This window comes from Syngnathus leptorhynchus, chromosome 13, assembly GCF_054491065.1.
Source record: "Syngnathus leptorhynchus isolate UIUO chromosome 13, UIUO_Slep, whole genome shotgun sequence".
Classification (NCBI taxonomy): Eukaryota; Metazoa; Chordata; class Actinopteri; order Syngnathiformes; family Syngnathidae; genus Syngnathus; species Syngnathus leptorhynchus.
The window spans coordinates 454,577-479,055 of NC_141207.1; positions in this window are offsets into that span (position 1 = coordinate 454,577).

Genomic DNA, 24,479 nt, shown 5'->3' on the forward strand with positions numbered 1-24,479 from the left:
AAGTAGAAGAATAACAAGGTTGGAAACAAACTTTGAACTTCAATTGATGAAGCACCTGCATGTAGAGGCGTCCTCGGAGAGGATCGGCGGACACGCACATCAGCCGCAGATCTCACCAAGCTCAATTTGATCAACGCTGCCAATCGGCCCTACTTTGACTTTGGCCTCACCTTTGCGCTTTGTCCTTCTGCAGGTCAAGTGTGAAATGCACGCAAACATTTGAATATTTCATTCCACACTCTTGCTCGCCAGCCGTCCAGGCACACACACACACACACACACACACACACACACACACACACACACACACACACGCACACGCGCACACACACACACATCCACAAACTGATCATGTTTCTTTTTGAATGTGCTTAGTCTCACGTGAGACACTTTTCTGAAAGAGTTGGGGCAGCTTTGGCAAAACAAGCCAATTTGCACCTGATCACGACCAAAACACAAGCATGGTTTTAGAGCTGTTTATTTCTGCTCTATTCAGTCTTTCTCTGCATCCCGCCTGAGTGTTGGCAGTGTGTCAATGAGAAGCGTCCGTCGGCGGGCGCCACAGTCAATGAGCGCGACGCCGTGCAGTTAGCGTTCTAATTAAGATGCCACACTTGAGTTAAAGCTCAGCATTACCATTTGATGGGGAATTGATCAGGCCGTCAGACTCAGGCAATGGGGAGGGGGAGATATAGGTGGCGTGTTGGGGTATCAACATAAAAGCAGAGCAGTAACAGAGAGATCTTATCACCGGTCACGTCGGACTTCATTCCAATCATCAGACCGGATTGGCGGCGTCCACATCCAATTGGACTTGCAAATACCCAAATGACTGCCATGAGTATTATTCCAACAATTTAGACTATTGAGCCGTGGAAAGAAGGGTCAACGATGCCAGAGCGCGACTCGAGCTGCACACGTCGGCTGTCCATTAAACATACGGCTGCTTGCACGCCAAGTCATGTGGCCAAAACGGACTTGCGGGTGTTTGGGTTGCTGCAGTTGAAATGTGTGAAATGTGTCAGGGTTTGATGACATGCAGCACAGCTGCTCGGGCGCATCTCGCCCGCCCGCCCGCCCGCCGCTGCCGCCGCTGCCGCCGCATTCAAGGGCAGCCATGCATATTTACTCAGCTCACTGCACACATTTGGTCACGTTGAATGCGTGCCATTTCACCGATAGCTTTGCACATGGACGTCAGGCCCGAGCGGGGCGGCTTTGCTCCGCTCGTTGCTTTTCTATTGCCAGGAAATCTTTTCTCGTTATTATTTGAACGCAGCAAGACTGCAATCTTCTCGTTTCTCATTCTTGCTTTCGGCCTTCAAGACGGTTGCTGTTGCTTTCAACCATTCGTTGGTAGTCAAGCGTGATGCTGGATTGAGGCGATTTCTTTTGAATGATCACGAGAGGAAAGCCATCGCGCCTTTTCTTTGTTGAGCCGCGCCGTAAGCAAGCCGACAAGCGACGGCAAGCGTCGTCGCTAACAGTCGGGAGCCTGAGGCTCCTCTGTTCATTGATTACCACTGATGGCGATCAGCTACAGAAGAATGGCGATGTTCAAGGTTAGTTCACCACCAAATGATTTCCTGCGACCATTTCAGGGAGCTCAATCATGCATTTTCCACTCAGCGTCATAGCAAGGTCCATGGACGCACGGGAGAAAAGCTATTGAGGAGATATCAAATCTCGTCTGTGCGTGCGCAGAGGACCCTTTCTCCTTGCCTCGGTGTCCGCAGCTCGTCCCTTATTACTCATCATCTCAAACGAGCCTCACCGCATGTCATCAAAGAAGCAAAAAAGAAAGACCAACCGGCTGGGCTGTCCACAGAAATTCTGAGAAGGGAATCATTTGCCTCTGACAAATGGATAGAAACTGAGAGAAGAGCTGAAAATCTTTTTCATCCATTAGTTCATTCTTTTACGTGCTGCACAAACAATTCAATTTTTACGCCCACAGATAATCGTCAACCATTGGTAATCTCGATGATTCCAGAGGCAATTTAAGTTTGACAACTGTGTCTGCGTAGGAAACAACACTGCAGACGTGAAATATTTACAAGGATTGATGCTGTGCTACAATAAACGGGCATCGACTTTTACGGGTAGGCCAGACATTGTGCGGCACATTCAAGGCCCACGGGCAAAAAAATCACCTCACTACGAGATACCATTACGGTATGTACCGATAAAAAATTCCAGCAGCTGGAGCAGGAGCCGGTGTGTGAGCGTCTAGTGTAGATACGATCGTTTGCGGTCCGGTTCCGATCCTCTGGAGCAGGGTTGCTCTCTCTGAAGATAGCCATAGTGAACAGATGTGGGAACAGCGCCTCTACGTCAGCCTTCAACACAGTGCACCGCATCAATGAAGATGTGTTGTGTGGTAGCTACGTCCCCCCCCCCCCCCTGCTCACATCACCACCGCCATCAGGACACGGATACGTTTCTCGTAACGGCAGCAATCTCACTCTGCCACAGAAATATCGCCTGACCTGAGTCGTTGGAAGCAATGTGACGTTTGGTGTCAAAAGGCTCTCCTCAGCTGCTCATCCCCAGCGAGCCCTATGTCAGCCGGCTGCCACGTTTGAAGGGAGGCTCGGGTCGGAGCAGAGGGGTGATGGAGGTTAATAGAGCGCCTCTCGCTCTATCGGCCGGCCATAAAGGGCGCAGACAGCCGGTTAGCACTTCAGCAGAGGCTCAATCGGACGTGTCGCTTTGTGTTAAATCTCAGAGGCGACAGGCAACCCCAGATACGGCCGGCGCGACGGAACACCCAGAGCACACACTTACGACTGAAAACGTGATGCAAATAGACATCATCTTTGCTTGTTACTTTCTTTCGTTGGTAAATAGTTAGGAATACGGCAGCCGCTTTCATCCTGGCCTTAAAGGTGCCGCAATGTTGCGGAGAAAGGGAGCACCCTCAGCACTGCCTTTAGTGATGGTGGTGGTGGTGGGGGGGCGCCGGCGACACTCTGCCGGGACGCTGTGGGTTGTAGGGGGATAGACAGCAGAACACACGAACGTGACACCACCTGACAACTTGCAGCAAACGAGGTGCCAAAACCAGGGCCTGCAGCGACAGGACAAAAGCCAATGCTCACAAAGTGGAAAAGACAAAAACATATCAGGTGTGGCGGGCGGCTGCGTCATTAGCTCGCTGTGGTGACAATGCGACCGGAGCCCTCCGAGCTAGGCCCTCCGAGCCCCCACCGTGCCAAACAGTGTGTACATGTGTGATGATGCGGATGGTATTTGGGGAGTTGAGCGGCCGTGGCAGGCTGTCGCTTAGGATCAGATTGGACTCCTGAGCGTCTAACCGCTCCCTCGACACACGGACAAACGTGCACACGTAAACTTTCGTTCCAATGGAAATGGGACGTTGCGTCAATCAAAACAGAATGCAAAATTCTCTTGTTTTGAACATGACGCCTGCAACGTTGCAAACAGGCGAGCACGCCACGCTAACGTCACGCATCAACAACACAGAAACACTACCGGCTATGTTGGCCCCAAGCTCATCTCAGATGGACTGCTTCAAAGAGGAACCAAAGAGAAAACATGTCACGTCTATAAACTGTTTTTGGGGATCATGCATCTTTAGTTCTTGGATAGGAGGAAGAAGACCGTGGTATTGGTATCAGTGCCTCAGCGACGGCCGCCTCGCCGACGGCCGCCTCGCCGACGGCTGCCTCGCCGACGGACGGCCGCCTCGCCGACGGACGGCCGCCTCGCCGACGGACGGCCGCCTGGCTGTCCTTCTTAAGCCTTTCTGCCAAAGTCCCATCTGAGGAAGTCCCATCTGCATCAAGTCTACCTGGCCTCTCTTTCCTTCTTCTTTGCACTTCTCCCGGTTGTCTTTGGGTCCATGCCAGCGCATTGATCTCTGTCAGTATCGAATGTCGGAGAGACAATGCCTTTCACTCTCCATTAATAATTTACGCAGCCTGAATCATCAATAATAATTCTCACAGCGCAATCACTCACCGTCACATCTCGCTCCCTCATCTCCTGGCCAATTTCAACATGATTTCCTTCCTGCCAGGTGATCCAATGCCACCAAGGTGAAGCAGGTGGCTGAGAATCTTATTACTATCGCGTCATCACATCGAGTAGTCCAAAAGTTTACAAATTCCAGACAAACATGAGCACCCGCCAGATCCTTTGGCACATTTCATATCAATTAACTTTGAGTTGCATTTTTTCCACGTGAAAGTTGTGGTTGTTGTTTGGAACTTTGAAAGACGGCAAGTAACTCAAAGTTTCTCCGTTCTCCGCGCTGCTCGCCTCATTAAACATTCATGTGACTGCGTGCGACTCCGCTGGGCTTCTTATTTAAGCGTGGTCGAGCCCCGTCAATCACCTCAAAAATAAATGAGGATGGACTGTGTCACTATCTATCGGCAGCGAGGGAAGAAAGGCTAAAGGCAAATAGAGGCAAAAAGCATCGACTAATGTACATGTCAAACGAGCCGCCAACTTTAAGTGGTTGAGTGCTATTGGCAAACAAAAAGAAACACTCGGATTTGGGCATTTCCCTTAATAAGAGCTATAAGAGCTTATTGATATTTGGATTTTCACAGCAGTTGCTGATGCAGCGACTTCGCAACTCTCTTCACGGCTGAGAGATGAACAGCTGGGAACCGATTGAACGGGTGGAGATCAAACCCGGACGAGAGAAGGCAACCCAGCCACCACGTGAAGCCGGAAACGGAAACACCTGAGATCGGTCAACATTTGCATAAAAAGGCCCATGCCACCGACCATATTTGCTAAAGAGGAGCAAAGGCAAAGCGGAGGTGCGGCAACGTTTGCATCCTGAGCGTTCGCCGAGGGACATCCAACACTGAAGAGGCCGACTCACCTGAGCTCGGTGCCAGTTTTCACTTCCTGCACTTATTGACACCTGCTTCCGATTGCAGCGAGAAGTGGCCACGCAGCACCGGGCTGGCCGCTTCCATCAATTATGGACGAGCGGCACGGACCGCCGAGCGAGCCAGCCAGTGAGCCAGCCAGTATTCAAAGACAAGGAAAAGTGGGCGACACCCAGCAAGCACAAAAAGGCATGAGCTGAAGCCCATAAGTTACGTCAATGTTTTGTTGAACAACAGAGGCAAATATTGTGAAGTCAAACCTTACAAAAGTAAATCAGTGTGACCCGAGAGATTCTCATTCTTTGGAGCACGGAAGGACAGTCGGCATGAATAAAACAAGTGGCATGAATGAGAAGGAAGCCCTCATTTGATCCATAATTGATTATCTTGATGCCAACGAGCTGGCGGCAAAACACAAAGATAACAAGCGCACCTCGTGCCTGCGCCGTGACCGCGGCTCCGAGCGAGCGAGCGAGCGAGAGAGAGAGAGCGCTGCGCTGCGCTTCCCTCGCTTGATGTTTTGCTCTTTTAATGGGTGTCAGAATCCAGGTTCCACTTAAAGAAAGAAAAATGGGGGGGGGGGGGGGGAACAAGAAGAGCAAAAGCGGTTGTGCTGAAGTGCTTACGGAGCATCTTGAGCAAGTTGCTGCGGTTGATCGCAGATGTTGGGCACAAGCTCAACAACACGCAAGGAAATTGAAACACCAACACCGTCACAGATTGCCAGCACATTTTGAAGCAAACGCCAGGCCGTTAGCTAAAGAAGCCATTTCTTCATCTCACGGCCGCCCAAACTGAATGTCACTGACATAACAAGATCAATTTAGTTGAGACAACAAGCAAACAGATGAAAAGTGTGATGACAAGCGCACGAGCGGTGCGCAGGTGCGCACTGACAATGTTACGAAAAGAGCGGATGTCGTTGACGCGCACCGAGTTTCCAAATGGTTTGCCGTCCAGAGCACCAAGCTGCAACAAAGCGCCTTGCCACAACATGTGTGAGTTCATTTGCTAGATTCGCTCGCTGCATATGCTCAAAAATGTCCATAAAATGGCTGGCAGTGAATTTAATCGATAAAAGTTGTGAAAAAGTACGGTGAAGGGAATTAGCGGCATTTCCCTTGAAACTCGCGCGCCTTCATGTTAATTAGGATCACAGCATATCACATCTCATTTATCACGGCGTACAAAAATAGCAGAAGGAAGGTGCCAACAAGATCAGATAACGCAAGGTAACATTAGCACATTTAGCACCTTACCAAGGTTCCCCCTCTGACATTACCGCCACGTGACCCCCCCGACTCGTCTGTCATGTTTTGCATTTGGAAACAACTCGAGTGACACACAACCACCAGTAGATGGTGGTCTTGGGATTTCACATCATTTTGTCAATCCCTTTCTGCGCGAGATGAATCGGGAGCTGCGCCAAGCTACTCCTCATATATCACATCAGCTGCCACACAGTCAATGTGCCTTTAATTCACCTCTTACCCCCCCATACACACGTCCCTTAAGCATATGCATGTGTGCACACTGTTAGGCATCAATTATCTCTTTTGCTGGTGGCGCTTGAATCATTTTTCACCCTGATTGTTTACGCACACGCTCAGGTCTGTGTTTATCCCCCGGCGTAATAACGGAGGGCCACGGGGAGGAATCGTCCACCCACGAGGGCTCAGAGCAAAGGCAGACTAATTGCGTTGAAGCGACTCCAAGGGAAGTTCACGATGGCGCTCACCGCTGCCTTTTAGAAGCCATCCGTCCAGCCGGCCCCTCATTTCGAGCGCCCATTTTCTTTGCGGCATCTTCCGGTTTGTTGCTAGCCAAAGCGTTACGACGCCTCCATCATCAGCGTCTAATTATCGTCATCGTTAAGGTGCCGTATACGACACGGGCCACTCAGGAGAAGACAAACAAGGCCTTAGACGCCTGCCTGCCTGCCTGCCTGCCGATGGCGATATGGGACGGCCCCTTCTTGCCCTTTGCCATTTATGTATTCCTCTGGCATTTTCATTCCAGATTTAATTGGGCATTAGTGATTAGAAAGCTCAAGCTGTCACAGCATGTGCATAAAATGCCACATTAGCGGAAACATTCGACTTTATTTGCTAATACATCAAAGCTGAACCTTGATTTTTTTGCTTTCCACTCAATAATACGTGTGAGTTTGCGTGAACTTGAATAACCTGGACATTGGGTGAGATGAATGCCGAAGCTTGAGATGATATCAAGCCGCTCGCTGCAGCTGTTTTGGAGCAGAACACCTTCACACCTTTGGAAAGCAAGATCTGCTCCACGTAGCTGTTAATGAATTCAGTGGCGCTCCCACGCCCCCCCCCCCCCAGCGGTCGGGGTGTGACGCGGCCACGCCTCCCTCTCGCCTCATGCTGCCGCTTGCTTTTCTGGGAATTGCAGAGCACAAAGGGCCGATAACGGCTTAATTAATACTTCAGAGAATGCATTTTTTTTGTCGTAGCGCGCTTCCCCCCGAGCCGAGCTCTCGGAACGGGCTGCCGACTCAAAGGCCCCGTCTTTGATTTACCGCAGACAAAACCGTGAGCGAGGAAAAAACAAAACAAAGAATTGGTCCGAGTGAAATATTTTCATGGCACTCACGAGTACGCGTTTGAGCAGGTTTTGCCAGAATGGCTCCAATCTTCATCCAGTTGATCTCCACTCAAATGCCTCAGTGCAAAGCAAAAGCCTTGAAGGCATCTAGTGTGCACTCGGCCATGTACAAAATCTCCAAATTTGATGAAATCCTCAGAACATTTGCTGACAACGTCCACGTGGAGGCTATCGTCTCTTCAGAAACCAGATCCATAATAAAAACAAAATCTTGTCATTCTAATGCTTTAACTTTCTGACAAGTTTCATCAAGCAGTGGCAACTTCATTTATGGCACAAGTCATACACACATTTTATAAGTGCTAAACATTGACTTCAAAATGCATCTGGATTGAGAGGACTTCATCTGTGCAACCACTTGAGGAAATAGAACAAAAGCACCCTAACCCTTGATGCAAATGTTGAAATGCTCTCCGTTGATTTGCTTTGCGAGCAGCAGCGTGTCTGATGACCTGGTGGGGAGGCACATGTGGGGTACGTGGGCCCCCATTGCCGGATAACAGCTCTGAGCAACTCCGCTCAGCCCCCACCCCGCCGAGTCATCTGCTCAGCCTTATGATGTTGTCACGGTTTGTTAGTGGCCACTCACCAGCCCCCGACACCGACGCCGCTCCCCCTTCCCATCCTTGGCCATTTGTCACGACTTAGACCCGCTGCCGGCCCCCCGCCCCCAACGCTCCCTCTATCACCCCCCCCCCCCCCCCCCCTCTTCATCTCTCTGTGGTCAGTGCGGGTGCGGGGGGAAGGAAGAGCTGCTGACGCAAGCTGGCAGAGGTAACAAGCTTACCTGGGGATAATCTCCTCAGAGAAATTTCAAGAAGAAGAAGAAATAAGAGATACTTGGAGAGAGACCGAGGCAAGCGAGGAGGACGGCTGCAAACTTAGCCAAGTTTTGAGTCGCCGACTCGCTGCGCCAAGCACTTTCCATTCTCCCCATCTCGGTCGAGGATTCGGCTCGGAATCCCCTCGAGTGACAAGGCGGAGAGGACCGAGCCAAAAGGCAAGAACGTAGACGACGGGGCCACGTTCGGGACGGTAGAACATAAGCGGGAGCGGATCTCGTTCCAATCACGAACGAAGACGTTTGTCCTCCGCTGTTCGGTCATGTTAAAGCAAGGTTGAAATGTCGGCGCTCAGCCTCAATTAATTGCCTTTGAGCCTGACGTTGAATCAATCAATACGTACTTTGTATTCAAGCAATTGAGTGACCAGCTTCACCAAAAATACCTCCATAAGATGAGCGTTGAATCCACGGTCACGGCTACTCGGGCCTGAGCCTCACTTGCCATATCTTTCACTCTGTCCATCCGTCCGTCCGTCCGCTGACCATTTCATGAATTAGACTCGGCACTTCATTATGACAAAGTGCATTAGTGCGTCGGCATGGCGCAACTCGGCCAGGTTATGTTGGGCAGCAATTTGATTGGAGTGAAAATAGAGGTGGAGGGGCTTTATTGAGCGCAAAGAGACATATGATGAGATTAACAATCATCAGAGCGCTGGGAAGAGCCCAGGACCGGGGAGGAGGCGGGGCGGGGCGGCTGTCGGTCAGACCCTGATGGATCAAATTAAGTTTTTCTCCTCTCATTAGGATTTGAAGAGCCAAGTGCAGCTGAAGGGGAAGCGAGCCAGCGAGCCGGCGAGGCAGCGAGCCAGCGATTCTTCTGTTGTCCACATTTCAGCCGGCTCGTCTGAGTCCAATGTAGAAAATACACGAGCGTGACACTTTGCTTAGGCTTCGGAGAAGGGAGCCTGCCACTCAGTCAGCTGAGGTCAAGGTCAAATGTGAGCGAGCGCATTTTCCTCAAACGGACCTGGGACCAAGGTGCGTGCAATTTTCGAGTGGAAAATAAACGGACGGGATGAGACCAAGCAAAAAGCGGACGGCATCTAAATGACAGAGACAAGCCATGTTCAAGGATCTCGCAAACATCAGCCCGCTGTTATTTCTTTTGACTTGAAGCCACATTCACTCAACAAAACATTTCAATTGCACTTGACTTTGCCTGCAGGCCCTTTGGCAATTTGGCCCTTTGGCAACCACGCCGCAGGATGATCACGCAAGGGCAGCGGCTGTGTTTAAACGATGAATTAGGATAAAGGCGTGAAGGAGGAGAAATAAGCACTCCAATGTGCCACGGAGTCCACACACTCGTGTGCGTGTGCAATACATAGATATACGTATGTGTGTGTGTGTGTGTGTTTGCGTTCATTGTGGAGAATATGAGGGGTGTGCCCACCCAGCACCTAGAGGGGGAAGAATGAGAAGGAGTCAGTCAGAGATGGAGATGAAAAGGCTGTCTCGCAGACCCAAATATGAACCTGTGACTCGCCCCACTTCCCGCTCTGATCCCTTCAGCTCACTCTAAGCAGATTAATGTAACACAACTAGGCGACATTATTAGTTTGAAGAGTGATCGCATCCCAACAACATCCCATCCAGGCTGAGATGAGACAACCTTCTCAAAGTTTCCTTATTTGTTTTCCCCGAGAAAGACAACAATCCAAATCCAAACAACGTAGCGTCCTCCCAGCGCAGGATTCCGCTAAAACCCACGCAGTCCGTGGAAATGCTGGGCAGAGAATTGAGATCTTTGCACACTGCTATGGCAATTGACACCAAATCAATTCAGGCAATGGAGAGGAGTGAGGAAAGATGGAAGGACCTTCTTGCGACTTGAAGGAATCGCTTTGCTTAGCACGTCCATTGAAGCCGCTCTCATCGACAATCGTGTCTCAATTGGCCAAAAAGTTCGCCAATTGCCACCCAGCCGGGGCGTCCGGTCTTGCCTGCTGCATGTTAACCTGAAGTGGCGACGGCAAAGGTCAGCGCTGAAGGTGACGTGGCCACACTTGATGGCGCGCTCAGTTGCCCTGCCCCGCCTCCCCGGGACAATCGGGGGACGAAATGCTCGGGTCGCATGCCATTACTCGCCATCTGCATCTCAATTAGTGCAAATGGCGCATTACAGAGAAATGATCATTAATATCATATTAAGCGACTCGAGCTAAGCCAATCGAGGGCAGAGCACTTATTTATTGCTAACCGCAGATGACAACATGGAGGGTGACACTGACGCGGCTTTATGCCTCCAGTCAGGAAAAGGGAACGTGTCATTGGGATATTTGGGGGGGTGAAACACACTTCAGCACTTGAGAGATGGCATGGCTTGCAACCGCCAACATTGACAGCAACGGGAAACCAGATTGACTTCATTCTGACAAGATTAGAAAGACAGACGGATGGATATTTCAAATGGACAATCCAGTGCTCATATTGCTCCCCCTCTTTTGGCTCTCCCCCTTCCCTTCATTATTTCCCAGTATGTAGATAGCCGCACATGATTATTTCCTGGCTTTTTTTTGCTGACACAACATTTGCCAAATGAAGTGAGATATACGACCGGCTTTATTGGTGAAGATGACCAACCCCCGGTGACATGAACAAAATGGAAAATATCCATTCTGATCTGTGGGTAGAATGGGACACGGGACGGAGAGCCTTGTCCTGGAAGGAAAAGAAAACAAAAAATAACCATCCACTTTATCACTGACACACCCTGGTGATCTGTGAAGACTGTTTTGTCATGATGAGTTAGTTGTGTGTCGGCAGGGCAGCCAGGTGTGGTCTGAAAGTGCGCACGCAGGAAAGGGGAGCGCATGCCGGCGCAGGTCTCGGTGCGGAGTGGCCGTCTCATTTCACAGCTGCACAGGGATTAGGTGGAGGAGCGCGGCGGGCTAAACTGTGCCTTTTATCTCATTCAAACATGTTGCTAATTCAGCAGAGAGCGGCTGCCGCGGGAGCCGCTGCGGCTAAAAGCTGTATCATTCTCCCCGCCGTGAATAAACTGCTCGTCCTAATCCTCAATCAACCGCCGTGACACGGATTATCACCCGCGACAAGAACTGTGACCACAGAGGCGAGGGAGGGAGGGAGGGAGGGAGGATACGAGAGGAGCCGGCCGAGAGGGACGGACGGAAAAGGCAAACGGGAAACCGGCGAGCCGTCGCTCAGATGAAAAGATGAATAAAAGGAGAAAAGATTGACGGAGGGTTGCTCGCAAAAAGTTACACTCCAAAAAGTCATTCAGGGCCTTAGTATATATCACAAGATTAAAAAAGTATGTTAACTTATTAAAATCTCAAAAAATGACGAAGCAGATCGTTTGAGTTGGATATATCAAAATAAATGTTGAAAAATTAGAAAGTTATTTTTGCCCTATATTTTCCTATATTTATTAAGCTTGTTTGAAAAATAAATTAGTATTTGACAAACTAATTATAATTCTAAGATATTCATAATACCAGTCAGAATATTTGAGTGAGTGAGTCGTCACCTCACCGTGGTGGAAGGGTTTGCGTGTCCCAATGATCCTAGGAGCAATGTTGTCTAGGGCTTCGTGCCCCTGGTAGGGTCACTCATGGCAAAAGGGTCCTAGGTGAGGGGCCAGACTAAGCACGGCTCACCAAAGCCCCTTATGATGAAAAATATATATGGACTCAGATTCCCCTCGCCCGGACGCGGGTCACCGGGGCCCCTCTCTGGAGCCAGGCCTGGTCTTCGCCCATGGGGCCTAGCCGGGCACAGCCCGAAAAGGAAACGTGGGTCCCCCTCCCCGCGGGCTCACCACCTGTCGGGGGTCGGGTGCAATGTAAGCTGGGCGGCAGCCAAAGGCAGGGACCATGGAGGTCCAATCCTCGGCTGCAGAAGCTGGATCTTGGGACATGGAATGTCACCTCTCTGGCTGGGAAGGAGCCCGAGTTGGTGTGTGAGGCAGAAAGGTTCCGACTAGACATAGTCGGACTCGCCTCCACACATAGTTTGGGCTCTGGTACAAGCCCTCTCCAGAGGGGCTGGACTCTCTTCCGCTCTGGAGTTGCCCACGGTGAGAGGCGTCGAGCAGGTGTGCCCCCCGGCTGGGCGCCTGCACATTGGGGTTCACCCCGGTGAACGAGAGGGTAGCCTCCCTCTGCCTTCGGGTGGGGGGACGGGTCCTGAATGTTGTTTGTGTCTATGCACCAAACAGCAGCTCAGAGTACCCACCCTTCTTGGAGTCCCTGGAAGAAGTGCTGGAGAGCGCTCCTTCTGGGGACTCCATTGTTCTACTGGATGACTTCAATGCTCACGTGGGCAACGACAGTGAGACCTGGAAGGGCGTGATTGGGAGGAACCCCCCCTGATCTGAACCCGAGCGGTGTTCTAATGTTGGACACAGATTGTCAATAATAAACACCATGTTCAAACATAAGGGTGTCCATGTGTGCACTTGGCACCAGGACACCCTAGGCCGCAGTTCCATGATCCACTTTGTAGTCGTATCATCGGATTTGCGGCCGCGTGTTTTGGACACTCGGGTGAAGAGAGGGGCGGAGCTGTCAACTCAAAGTCAAAGTCAGCTTTATTGTCAATTTCTTCACATGTTAAGACACACAAAGAGATCGAAATTACGTTTCCCACCATCCCAAAACCCACGCCGACACGGGGAGAACATGCAAACTCCACACAGGGAGGGGCGGAGTTGGACTCGAACCCGCACCTTCCTAACTGTGACGCGGACGTGCTACCCAGCGCGCCACCTAGCCGCCCTGGCTAACAACCTCAAAGTGATTTTGCGTAATCAATGAACGGCCTTGGAAAAGGCTCAGGATGCTTCAAACAAGACCCTGGGGAGTCTTTTGCTTTCTTACATCTGCTTTCCAAGCGGCACACTTTGTTTACTTCTCGGCTAATTGAGACATAATTGCCGGCAGCGACCCGAGCTGTCGCCGGGGAAATCTCGCTGGTGGCTCGTCCTGCCCACGGGAGTGGCGGCACAGAGCGATATCTCAACACCGGGGCTCACTTTTCCATCGGCGTAGACAAAACCAGGCGAGCGGCTTTATTGCGCAATCGGGCTCATCTCAACCATTTTGTGGCCTTGGTAAACTTAACGTCTCATGAAATATCATCCCGCGCAACGTTTGCTAACGGTCGGGTATTGGAAAAAAAGCCGAGTTGCAGCTTTTGTTTGCCTCGGAGCCTGGCTTCAAGACAGCCGTCGACGAGATGGGCTATTGATAAAGTTATGAAAGCAATGTTGACAGAGGCAAATCAGGAACAATTTTGCAACAATTCAATGGCGAGCTGGAAGCCGGTGCCGCTTCTCCTTCCTCAGACTGCATCTTCTTGAGGTAAACCGGGTCTGTATTTGCAGCAATTGAGGGCTTATCTTAACGAGCACGTCTGGCCAGCAGAACCCGACTCGTGATTGAGCCATAAAACAACACGGTGCAGTTCATGGGCATAAATCGACTCATCACATGCTTGGATATGTTTCATCACACGTAAGCCACAACATTGCGTAGAAAAGAAAGACGAAAAAAAACGAGCCGAGGCCGAGAGGGAGAGACAAAGGGATGGAAGGAGCAAAAGTCAGCGGTCAGCAAGACGGCGGGCGTCATAAATCAGATTTGCCACAATCCCCCGCTGAGGGAGCCTTTGCTCGGCCTGCCGCAGACACGCTCGGCGGGGCGCGCGCCATCGATTGGCCGATGCTGACGGAGGGTGAGCGGGGTGGACCGGATGTTGCGTGTGTGCGTGCGTGAGCGAGCGCACATGCCAGGTGGGGCTCGGGAAGAGTTCGACCTCAGCACCAAAGAAAAAACAGCAAGCCGTACCCAAAAAGACGCTTGGCCGTTCTGCAGACTCACGAGTAATTTCCTCCCTAATCAGCACTGCCTCTCTTCTTCTTCTTCTTCTCATCACAATCTTCTCCAGGGCAAAGTTGACGTCTAATAGCTGAGTGGCAGCAGCTCAATCTGAAAATATTCCAAGATCGGCCGCCTTGGCATTCTTCACAGTAACACCAAGATGTTGTCAAGATGCACGACTTTGGTGTCTCTCGTTTGGCCTTCCTGCTCCTTCCTTGACTTTTTCCAGCACGGCCCAAGCGGACGCTCTCACTTTGCTGATTCTGTCGCTCTCTTCTGGAAATTTCATTAACGCAGAAATGCCATTAGTCGGCGGCGGGCGCTCAGCCCCTCCCGGGCCGGCCCGGCTCGGCCCGGCCCGGCCCGGCCCAGCCGGCCTCTCGGGGTTAACGACTTTGCTTAGGCATGTAAATTGGCAGCTTAGTCAGGCTGATTTTCCAGCAGATCCTTGCTGCATTAAACTCCATCTTCGGATACTTTTACGTGCGCTCAAATACGATGCTGTCGACGTGCATGTGCAGCTCAAGATGTGAGCGAGCATGTGTGTGCGTGTCTCATATTGCCATTGTGGAAGACCTGAGGGGACGGACGGCCACTTATCTCTAGTGGACAGAAACCTTCTTCCTCCCGCTGGCCTGGACGAAGCCTCCTATTCCTCCTCGCTCTCCGTTCGCTTTTTCAACGCAATTTGTTTACAAAGTCATCGGCGATTTATTTTTAGGCTTGCGGACTAATCTTTGTTGCAGGCAACGTCAACAACACGTGACGAAAGGCAAACAGCGGAGCCGGGCGGGCTCCTCTTTCCTCCCCGGATGGGCCACAGCTCCCACGCGAGCATCTCAGCAGCCGCGCACGACGAGGCGCTTTATTTTTGAATGGTTTCCCGAGTGATCGCTATCCCGATCGATAACTCAACTTCCGTCCCGATACTCGGATGCGTGTCGTCTCCTTCCTTCCTTCCTTCCTTCCGCGAGGCTTCCTTCTCTGTGCCGGCCAGCGAAGGCAATTTATCAATGAGGCTGAGTCAATCCCACTCGTCTGTCTGCAAACTCCAGCCACATCCTGACCCAGTCAATGGCCTGTCTGTCTCTTTGAACATGCACACACACACACACACACACACACACACACACACACACACACACACACACACACACACACACACACACTGACACACACACACACACTCACGCACAGCATCAAGCGGTGCAAAGAGGCAACCACTTTCAATTCCTTGAAAGCCACAAATTGCCACCAATGATTTGAGCGCAGACAAGCAAGCGTGACCCATTCAAAGGCAAAATGATGAATGTGAAACCATTTGCTCTGAACTTCTCCCCCAACGGCAGCACAGTGGAACGAAACGTTAGGGAGTCCAAAAAAAATGTTGATAAGTTCCAAAATATCAGGAGAACACTCCTAATTGTCCCCAAGAGAAGCCTTCTAAAAATGAATGATGAACTCCGGCGGCGAAAGGAAAAGGATACGGCAAGAACGACGCCGGAGTCCAGTTGGCGAGGAGCAAAAGCGGAAGGCGGCAAAAGCGTTTGGACGTCGGCGGCACGAGGGAGCCACCGTCAAACGCATCTCGACGGCATCGTGGCTTCCCCCTCTGGGATAGGCTGCCAGCGGATTCGGGCCAATTCCTGCCAAGCCGAGCCGAAACCCTTCGAGCGGCTTCGGCCGGATCAAGAAAAGTCCTCTTTGGGGCTTAGCCAGAGAGAGTGAGATTTTCCAGGAGGCAAAGGACGGCCTTCTGTCTCCAGCTCGGGGCTTTACTTTTCACGGCTGAATAACAAGTCAGAGGAGGTTGCCTTTCTCTGCGCCGTGACCATAAATAAACAGCGGACGTGCTCTTATCGTTCCAAATAAACGGCAAACGCTCGTAATGCCGTTTGTTATGAACGGATAAAGAGCAGCCAAAGTCAAAGGTGAATCGGACACAAGTCTACTGACAAAAGTTCTCGAGTGGACCCGTGTGAGAAAGGGAAGGAGGCCGGCCGTGAATAAATCATGACAATGAAATCACAGTGTTTGCATCTCTCGGGGTGGCCAAAGTGCAGCCCGATGGCATTCCATTTTCCTCTCACAACGTTCAGCATATACATAAAAAAGGCCTGGAAAAGAATTTCAGTCCAATGTCTTTTGACCTTTGTCTGACGTGAGGAACGAGCGCATGAAGAATCGCAAGGGGACAGGTGGAGGCACTTTTGAATTTTTCAAAAGAACTGTCAAGAGCGAGCACCGGCGCTCGCTCGCTCGCCTGAAAGAACACGTGTGGGCGTGTGTGGGGGTGCCAACCATGGAGGTAAGGTCCGGGAAATACCTATACTGTACAAAGGAGATGAATTGAATAGGCAGCAGTGAGAATGAAAACACACACACACACGCACGCACACACACACCACATACACACACACACAAACACACTAAGCAGAAGGGAAGGAGTCTTCAGTTTAATGAGCCGAGAAGAATACGAGCTTGTGGTGTGTCTGTAAAATGAGGCCTTTCCTGATGAGCGAATTATGTCTTACCAACGTTTGGCCACACGCAGGCTGTTGCATGATGCCAAGCGCACACTACTGCGCATTAGCAAACTGACTTGATTTTGACGGCTTAGCCCGCTTTGCTCAACAGTCTTGAACAGAACTTCTTTGCGTTCCAAAGCCCGCACGGACGGACGGGGCAAGCGATGAAGAAACTCAGTCGCCGAGCCGCCCGAGAGAGCAGCTCAGCGGAATTGCCACCCTCTGCTACTTTTTTCCTGCCTTTGAGTGGCCGCCAGATTGGCGGCAGTGTTCTGCTCCGACGCGGGTTCGGCTCTGATGCAGCCGAGGCCTTTTCTGCGGGTTGTTTTTGGCAGGGGCACCTCAGTGACGCAATCGCGGCTGGCAGCTCGCTCATCAGGAAAGACATGTTCAGCCTCTTGAAATTGACTGATGATCAATTATTCACATCACACATCTCTCTCTCTCTCGCTCTCCCCCCCCCCTTCTCTCTCGCCCCCTCCAAAACGCAACAAATTCTCCTACTGTCCAGTCAACATGTGCTCTTTCAAAATGCAAATCATCTTTTGAGTGAACACGACAGGTCCGCCTCGTATTTTCCTGTTGCGGTGCACGTAGAAGAGTTACAGAAAGAAGAAGAGTTGTTTCAGAACCCGTGAGACAGCCAAAGTATCACGTCCTGTCCTATTCCGGGGGTGAAATTAGGCTTCTCCCAGGATTGCGTGGCTTGTGGCCTTCCTTGCCTGTTCCTTGTGACGCTTGCGAAATTGTTTTCCGGGCTGAGCCGCTCCTCCCTTTTCCCTCTTTGGCGGCGATTAACCCTTCCAAAGTTGGCCCCGGTCCACCCAAATCCCTTCTGAGGCGGAGACGGAGAAAATGAATAATGGGGCCAAGGTGGGTCAGCTGAAAGGCATGATGGGACTTATCACGGAGCCCACATGGGAACAGCCGAGGATTTGAGCACCGGCGGAGCGAACACGGATCAGCCGGCGACATCATTAACCACGGCGAGCCTCCCTCTGCTCGCATTTTGGGGATTGCTCCAAGCGAGCGGCGGCTTGCGGTCAAGAGGACGCACTTGCGGGGATTCCTTCTTTGGGCCGGAGATGCCGGCTGACAGGAATAGCCCAGGCATGTGTTGATGTTTTGGTACTTTTGCAGCTGCGTGGCGTGCACCATTCAAAAAGGTCCATTGGCACCGTTGTGGGTGTGAACACAGGCCGATTGATCGGCCACAATCGTGTCAATGGGTTTTGCCGCACAATTTTTTCTTTGTTCGAGCCTTGAGCAAATTTTCAGGGCAGCCCTTTGTATCATTGAAAAGTGAGTGCAAACAAGCGACCGCAACCAAGTGAAACAGGAAGACAGCATAAAATGAAAGAACAAAATGAAGAATACGAGAAAAAGTTGAATTCTGTCGCCACAAGGAAACTTTCTATGGAAAGAGAGGAGCCTGCTTTGCCTTGTGGAAGAAACTCAGGGAGGTAAATAAGCTCCATGAAAGGAACAATGAGAAGATCTCGCACACAAGATCACTCCACATTCTCTCAGTCAGCAGGTCTGGGCCGCCGGATGGCTGGACTTTGTCGAGCTGTTTTTTTCTCTCCCTTCGTTAGACTTGTCATTAATGACTAATCTCACGCTCCAACGCAGGACGCAACGTTAACTCTCTTGCGCAAACAAACTGAACGGAGGCCGAAAGTCCAGCAGAGAGAAAACGTGATTTGCCCTTCTGTGGAGATGAAACGAACCCAACGTGCTCGATATCGTCCGAGCATCAGCGAACTTTGCGGTCAATGGGAGCCTCTCACGGCTTTGCTGGGACCTGAGCGGCGGCTTTTGCTGAGCGATAGGCAAACACAGCATTTTGCAAAACAGCACAAGGAAAGCAAAGAAAAGTCAGCGCTTTTCGTGCCTCGCTCCGACCACCTTAAGCCCGGCGGGCCCACGGACCGACGATGCTGCCGTGGCGATGTTCAAACACAAATGAATACACTTCGGGCCAGAATCTTTTCATCATCTTTGTTCTCCCTCTCCTCTCGTTCTCACAGACGCCTTTCATCAGGGCCGCCGTCAATTCGCCCCTGTTCAGCGATTTGTGCCTTTGATTGCAGCTGATTAGGCGCACATCGTGTTGTTTGCTCAGCTAGCCGCTCTTTGTGGACACGCCGACGATGCGCTCGCCGTTGTTTGCGTGCGTCTTAAAGCGGCCGGCTGACCGCAACAGGTGCTGGCATTTGCAATCTGGGGTGGCAAGACTGCATCACTTGCCTTGAGAGCATCATTTTTGGTTTTGGGGCTGAGCGACAACATGAAGCCCAGATGACGTCCTTCTCCCGTCTGCACACCCGACGACCTCAGATGCTACTCGCCATTAGTTTTTATGAAGTCTAATTCCTGCTTATGCATTCTACTAGATGTGATTAATATTGATCAACTCTCCAGAATGCTGACTTGCACCTCTTTCCAAAGGTCTCAAGATGACATCAAATACGTCTACTTGGCTCGGGCCAACCCGGGCCCAATGCAACGCTCCACTTGTGAACGAACATGCTGCAGTGCTCACTGACTGACCATTGGACAAAAGGGAAGAAAAAAAAAGGGCCAAGTGGTTTATGGTTCTAGCCAGCACATGATCATCACACACACGTGCAACCAGACACGACACATTTTAATATAGATTCCAAATTGCTAGCGTTCTCTGTGTATGCTAAGAAGCTTGTAAATATTTTAGTTACAGGTCCCAAAGTGTTTGGTGACTTTTCAATGAGTGTCCACCTGTCAGTCATAGGTAGCATGTTGATGTAAGGCTGTCTTCAATAATTCAGCAAAATGGAAGATGGAAGAAGCCGCATTAGTCGAGTCGGTCACAGGACGCTGCCTTGCATTTCATTCCAAAGACGTTTTAGATTCATTCGCAGCTTCCGCAATGTGCCAAGATCGTTTTCTTTCTTCCCCGGAGCAACATGAGTTTGGGTTACTGTCGCTTTGCCGCTTGGCAGTTTTGGCAGTTTTGGCACCTCTTGGAACGCTCACAGATCTTTGGACTACAAAAAAGAAAATCACACTCGCTAGTCATTTTGTGGTTTGCACCAAACCTTTTGCTTTTGGGTCTTTTATAAATGCATTGAACCTATTTTCCCATCCTGGTTAGGAAGATGTTCCCCCAATTGTGGCAGTGATGTTGCCTACGCTTCGTGCTCGCTTGAATGGCTTCCCGTGTGATGCGACCTGAAGAAAAAAGATTGATCCACAGTGACGTGAAGAAGCGTGAGATCAGATTCAAAGGGTAACTCCACCAGGGGGCACAAATTCTCCAGCCAGACTGCAATGATTGACTCGAAGGATTCAGAGTGTACCTTTTCCAAGAGTGTCCCTCCTGGCTCGTTGTACTGCCAGCAACTGCAGAGCAACGGAATAAACGACACCACTTGCGGTTGCAAATACATATTTTACATCATGCATTTTATGGACGGGGAGGGGCGTCCTTTCCTGTACACCCACCGATGAATATTGAATCTCCGATGCTGTATCAGATGCGAGCACTCCGCAATAGCCCAGAGACTGAAGCCAACGACAAAGACCATTCATTTGTTTCTCTGCAGTGCCGCTCTTGGTTCCGAACCCATTTGTTACCTAGGTCCAAACGACATCATTGATAAAGTTCCTCAGCGACCTTTCATCAATACAGTCTGCTTGCTCATTGTCAAATGAGGCCCGGAAGATGAAAGTGACGGTCAAAAGAGCAGCGGGCCCGGACGGGGACCCGTTAAAGACTTTTGAACCAGGCCCCAGGGGTGCGGGAGATCTGCCATCCCTCGCCACTATCATGTCCAATATTTGAAAGCAAATGTTGCTCTCTGAACAATAAAGGCCATGCAAATTTAATAGAAGTGAGTGGCCGGCCAGCGGAGGATGACTTATTCATGGGGCCTCCCTGACCCCACACTTCTGGGAGGCCCGACAGCTTGCCGTGCCGCGGCGTGCCCATTGCGTGCAAACGGCGCTGCGCTCAAGTGCCCGTCTGCTTGCAGTGGAGGAAGGAGATCTCAAACTCAAGCCACACAACACCTTTGTCCACCGCATCGTTAAACATCATGCACACCAGGGGATATTATTCGAAATATGAAATGCAGTAGAAAACACATTCATCGAGGATGCGAGCCAAAGATGGTCTCGGAATGGGAGGATCAATGCAGCCACATAAGTGGAAGCACCCGGCACTAAATGTACTGCAATGTATTTTGAAAAGACGCCTTCAAAAAGAGAACTGAGAAAAATACATTGGGAAGAGCGCCACTTTTAGCACAAAGGTGGGAAAGAATGCGAGCGTTGGCCCCAAACTGCCAACACGTCTCATCGCAAATGAAAAGGCGCTGGCGTGTTCGACAAGCGGCTCCTCTCTTCCATCAACTTTGCTCGACTTTGTTCCTTTTCCACCTCGTCTTCGTGGTCTTGTCACCAAATGAGGATGGCCGTGACAGTTCCAGAACGGCAAGCGCTGAGTCGGCACTCTTCCTCCACAGGCGCGTCTTTATGTTCTTTGTCTCCGCTTAGCTGCGCCATCAAACGGGACAAATAAGGACGCTTGAAGTCAAAAGCGAGTGGGAGAACGTTACGTGGCTGCTTCGTCTTACTTTGTCACAAATGGGGATGAAAAATACCGCCATTTTCGGACTGTAAGTCGCGCCGGAGTATAAGTCGCACCGGCCATAAAATGCACAATAAAGAGAAAAAAACCCGTGAGCTCTGGGTCGGCAAACAAAAGTGGACCCTGTCCGAGCCCCATCCACCGTCCCCGGACAGCCACCGGGGCGAGCGCCGGCCTCCGACTTCCATCCACGGAGGTGGAAGAGAGCTCCATAGAATAGCAGCGTGCGTGCGTAAAAGCCATGTCCGAGCCCCATCCAACATCCCCGGACGGCCACCCGGCCGAGCGCCGGCCCCCGACTTCCGTCCACGGAGGTGGAAAGAGAGCTCCCGTCGAGAAGGATCGGGCGTGCGTAAAAGCCATAATAGTTTTTCAAACCTTCTGTGTCACTCCAAATCATTAAATCCTTTAAAATATATAGCCCGAAAATGACGGTAGATACTTGTCGCGTTGCGTCAGTGAAACCTTTCAGAGTGAGTCATATGCTAAAAACAATTGTGGGGACCCTGTTTGATGTGGACTCACTCAACTGTGTGTCTACGGGCACAAGACGCCTCTGGGTTGGGGTCTTCAGCTCAGTGACACGCGTGGTCACTTTGGCTTTGCGTGTTGCACGCTTGGCGTTTTGCAGGCACAGACGGCTAGCCGCAGGAGCACCAGCACTCCACTGTCACGTCTCAGAGTCTTTTTGCCACTGCCAGAGTCCAGTGTGGTCGCCACTCACGTCTCAGCTCATCCAAAACTTCCACTTTGTCAAACATGGAAGTGAGCTTTTCAGCTTCCCCGTCTGCATGGAGACAAACTGCTGCTCCGTGCAGGACTCAAACTTGCCACAACAAGGAACATTGCCACAATCCAAATGGCCCAAGCTAAACATGTTTTAAACACATTCACTGTCCTGAACACGGTTGTCCGCATTTCAAAAGCTTGACCTTCAAATTCAAATCGTGTTTGCATGCATGCGTAGAATATTTGTCAGTTGATACGGATGAACATTTGCCTCTGATGTTGGATAAGAGACTGACGGATGTTCCCCAAATTGGAATGTTTGCAAGGGCTTCGTTTGTTTTTGCGCCAGGTGGGGACGCCTTCTCCGACTGGGTCATGAAATTAGGACTATGACTGCAGCTGCGGATTCTCGTCTTTTGCTAACGCATCGTTTGTGAAAAGCATTTTATTTCCACTAACACGACAAAACTGGCGGGCACGCGCGCGCGCGCACGCACGCACGCACACACGCCGCCTTCTCTGTTGTCAGTGCTCAGCATATCATCTTTCTACTTCAGTCGTTGGCAAATAGGGGCCCGCAGGCCAATTTTGGCCCGCCATCTATTCTGTCTGGCCCGCGAGATGACGTTAAAATGATGTATTTAAAAAATAATAATAATAAAAACAAATTCAAATTATTTTAAAAGAAAAAAGGGCATACATTTGATGGGGTTGTTGTATGCCATACAACAATCCCATCAAATTCGAAACATTTATTGAGGTATGATAGTCCTTAGTGACAACAACAGGTGGAACATCCTGTTTCAGTTATCCATGACGCACAGGTCGGAACGGTATTGACACGCGAGTGCGTGTAATCTTATGCAAAAAAAAAAAAAAAAAGGGTCCTGTCTCCCTCCTCCAAAGGGCAAGGTAAAAAATAGTCTATATTTCGTCAAATTAACAACATAACAAGGTCTGTTCAAATGGAATTAAATTAAATGCATTTTCAAAGTAAGATTATGTTTATTTTAATATAATAATGAATAATTTAAATAGTAGGGACCTCCCCCCCCCCAAAAAAAAAGAAATGGCCCACGATGCCATTGTCTGAATTTTAAAGTAATTGCCGATCTCTGTTCTACTTTTTGTGTGCCGCTTAGCTTTGTCTGGTATTGCGCTCACCTTTCAAAAATAGAGAGCCGCTCTTTTGATTTATTGATTTATTTCTTTATTTATTGCTATTTTTTTGCTGCTTTGGGCAAATTTTCCCCTGCGATAGCATGTTTGAATTTGCCTGCTCAGCACGCGACATGTCAGCGCGCGTGTGTGCGCGGGGGGGCGGGCGGGCGCGCGCACGTCTGATTGCGCATGACAGTATGGAGTCAGTGAGAGGCGAGCATGCGCCGCTGGGTCACGGCGGCTCAATTGCTTTTCTGGGAGTATTGGGAACCGAGCGAAAGCCCCGTTCAATCGGGTCTTTTTTGCACTCCGGAGCTTTCTGGCCCCGCCCGGGTCACTAACTCAATCATTGGAGGTAATTAGGAACAACACCCCGTGAGCATTAACAGCAAGCAGGCAGGCGATTCATCAAAAACGTCAATGAGGTTTTGGAGCGGTTCGCTCGTGCGACTGCGGACGTTTTTGCCGCCAATTATTTGCCTCATCTGAGGTCAGAATGGAGGTTGTCAGTGAAGCAAAAATAAAATATCAGAAAGAAAGATAGATTGGGTTTTATTTTTCTTCTTTCCTTTTGGCCAATCTGTTGCCACTTCCGAAAAAGCGAGCGTGACATTTCCACTCGACGTGACAGCTCTCACAAAAAATTGAAAAGTTGATGACCAGCTATAAGGAAGTGCTAATGTGTGTCTGGAAGAGGATAGATAGTCTAATGTCAAGCTCGATTGATGAATCCATCTGTTTGCAGGGACGAAAGAAAAGTCACCAACATGCCAGCCTTGAACGTGTCTGTCATTCTTGCAGCTCCGACTGCATGCAGTGCAGCCGAACCTGAAGACGACCGACCGAGCGAGCCAGCGAGCCAGCCAGCCTGCGAGCGAGCGGCCGAGCCTTTGCTCTCTCGGGTGCGGCTGCATGCTGGTGCTACGACGTGCCACAAACACGCGCTCACATCATCTCGCGCCTTTAGAGTTTGTCAGCATACAATAAAAGGCAGGTTAAGCATACAAGTATTCCCTTGGATGCGCTGATGCCTGTCACACCGCTCAACATTTGGAAGAAGTCAGCAGAAAGCCTGGCACTGAGCGAAATGAATAAATTGACAGGCGCCAACGATGGTAAGTGAAAATGGAACCGGAGTCAGAATTACTTCAAAAAAGGGTTTCGCAAATCAGCACTTTCTTTAGAAGATAACCAGCACTTGATTTTGTGTTTCTTTGGAATATATAAATTGCGCACACAAAT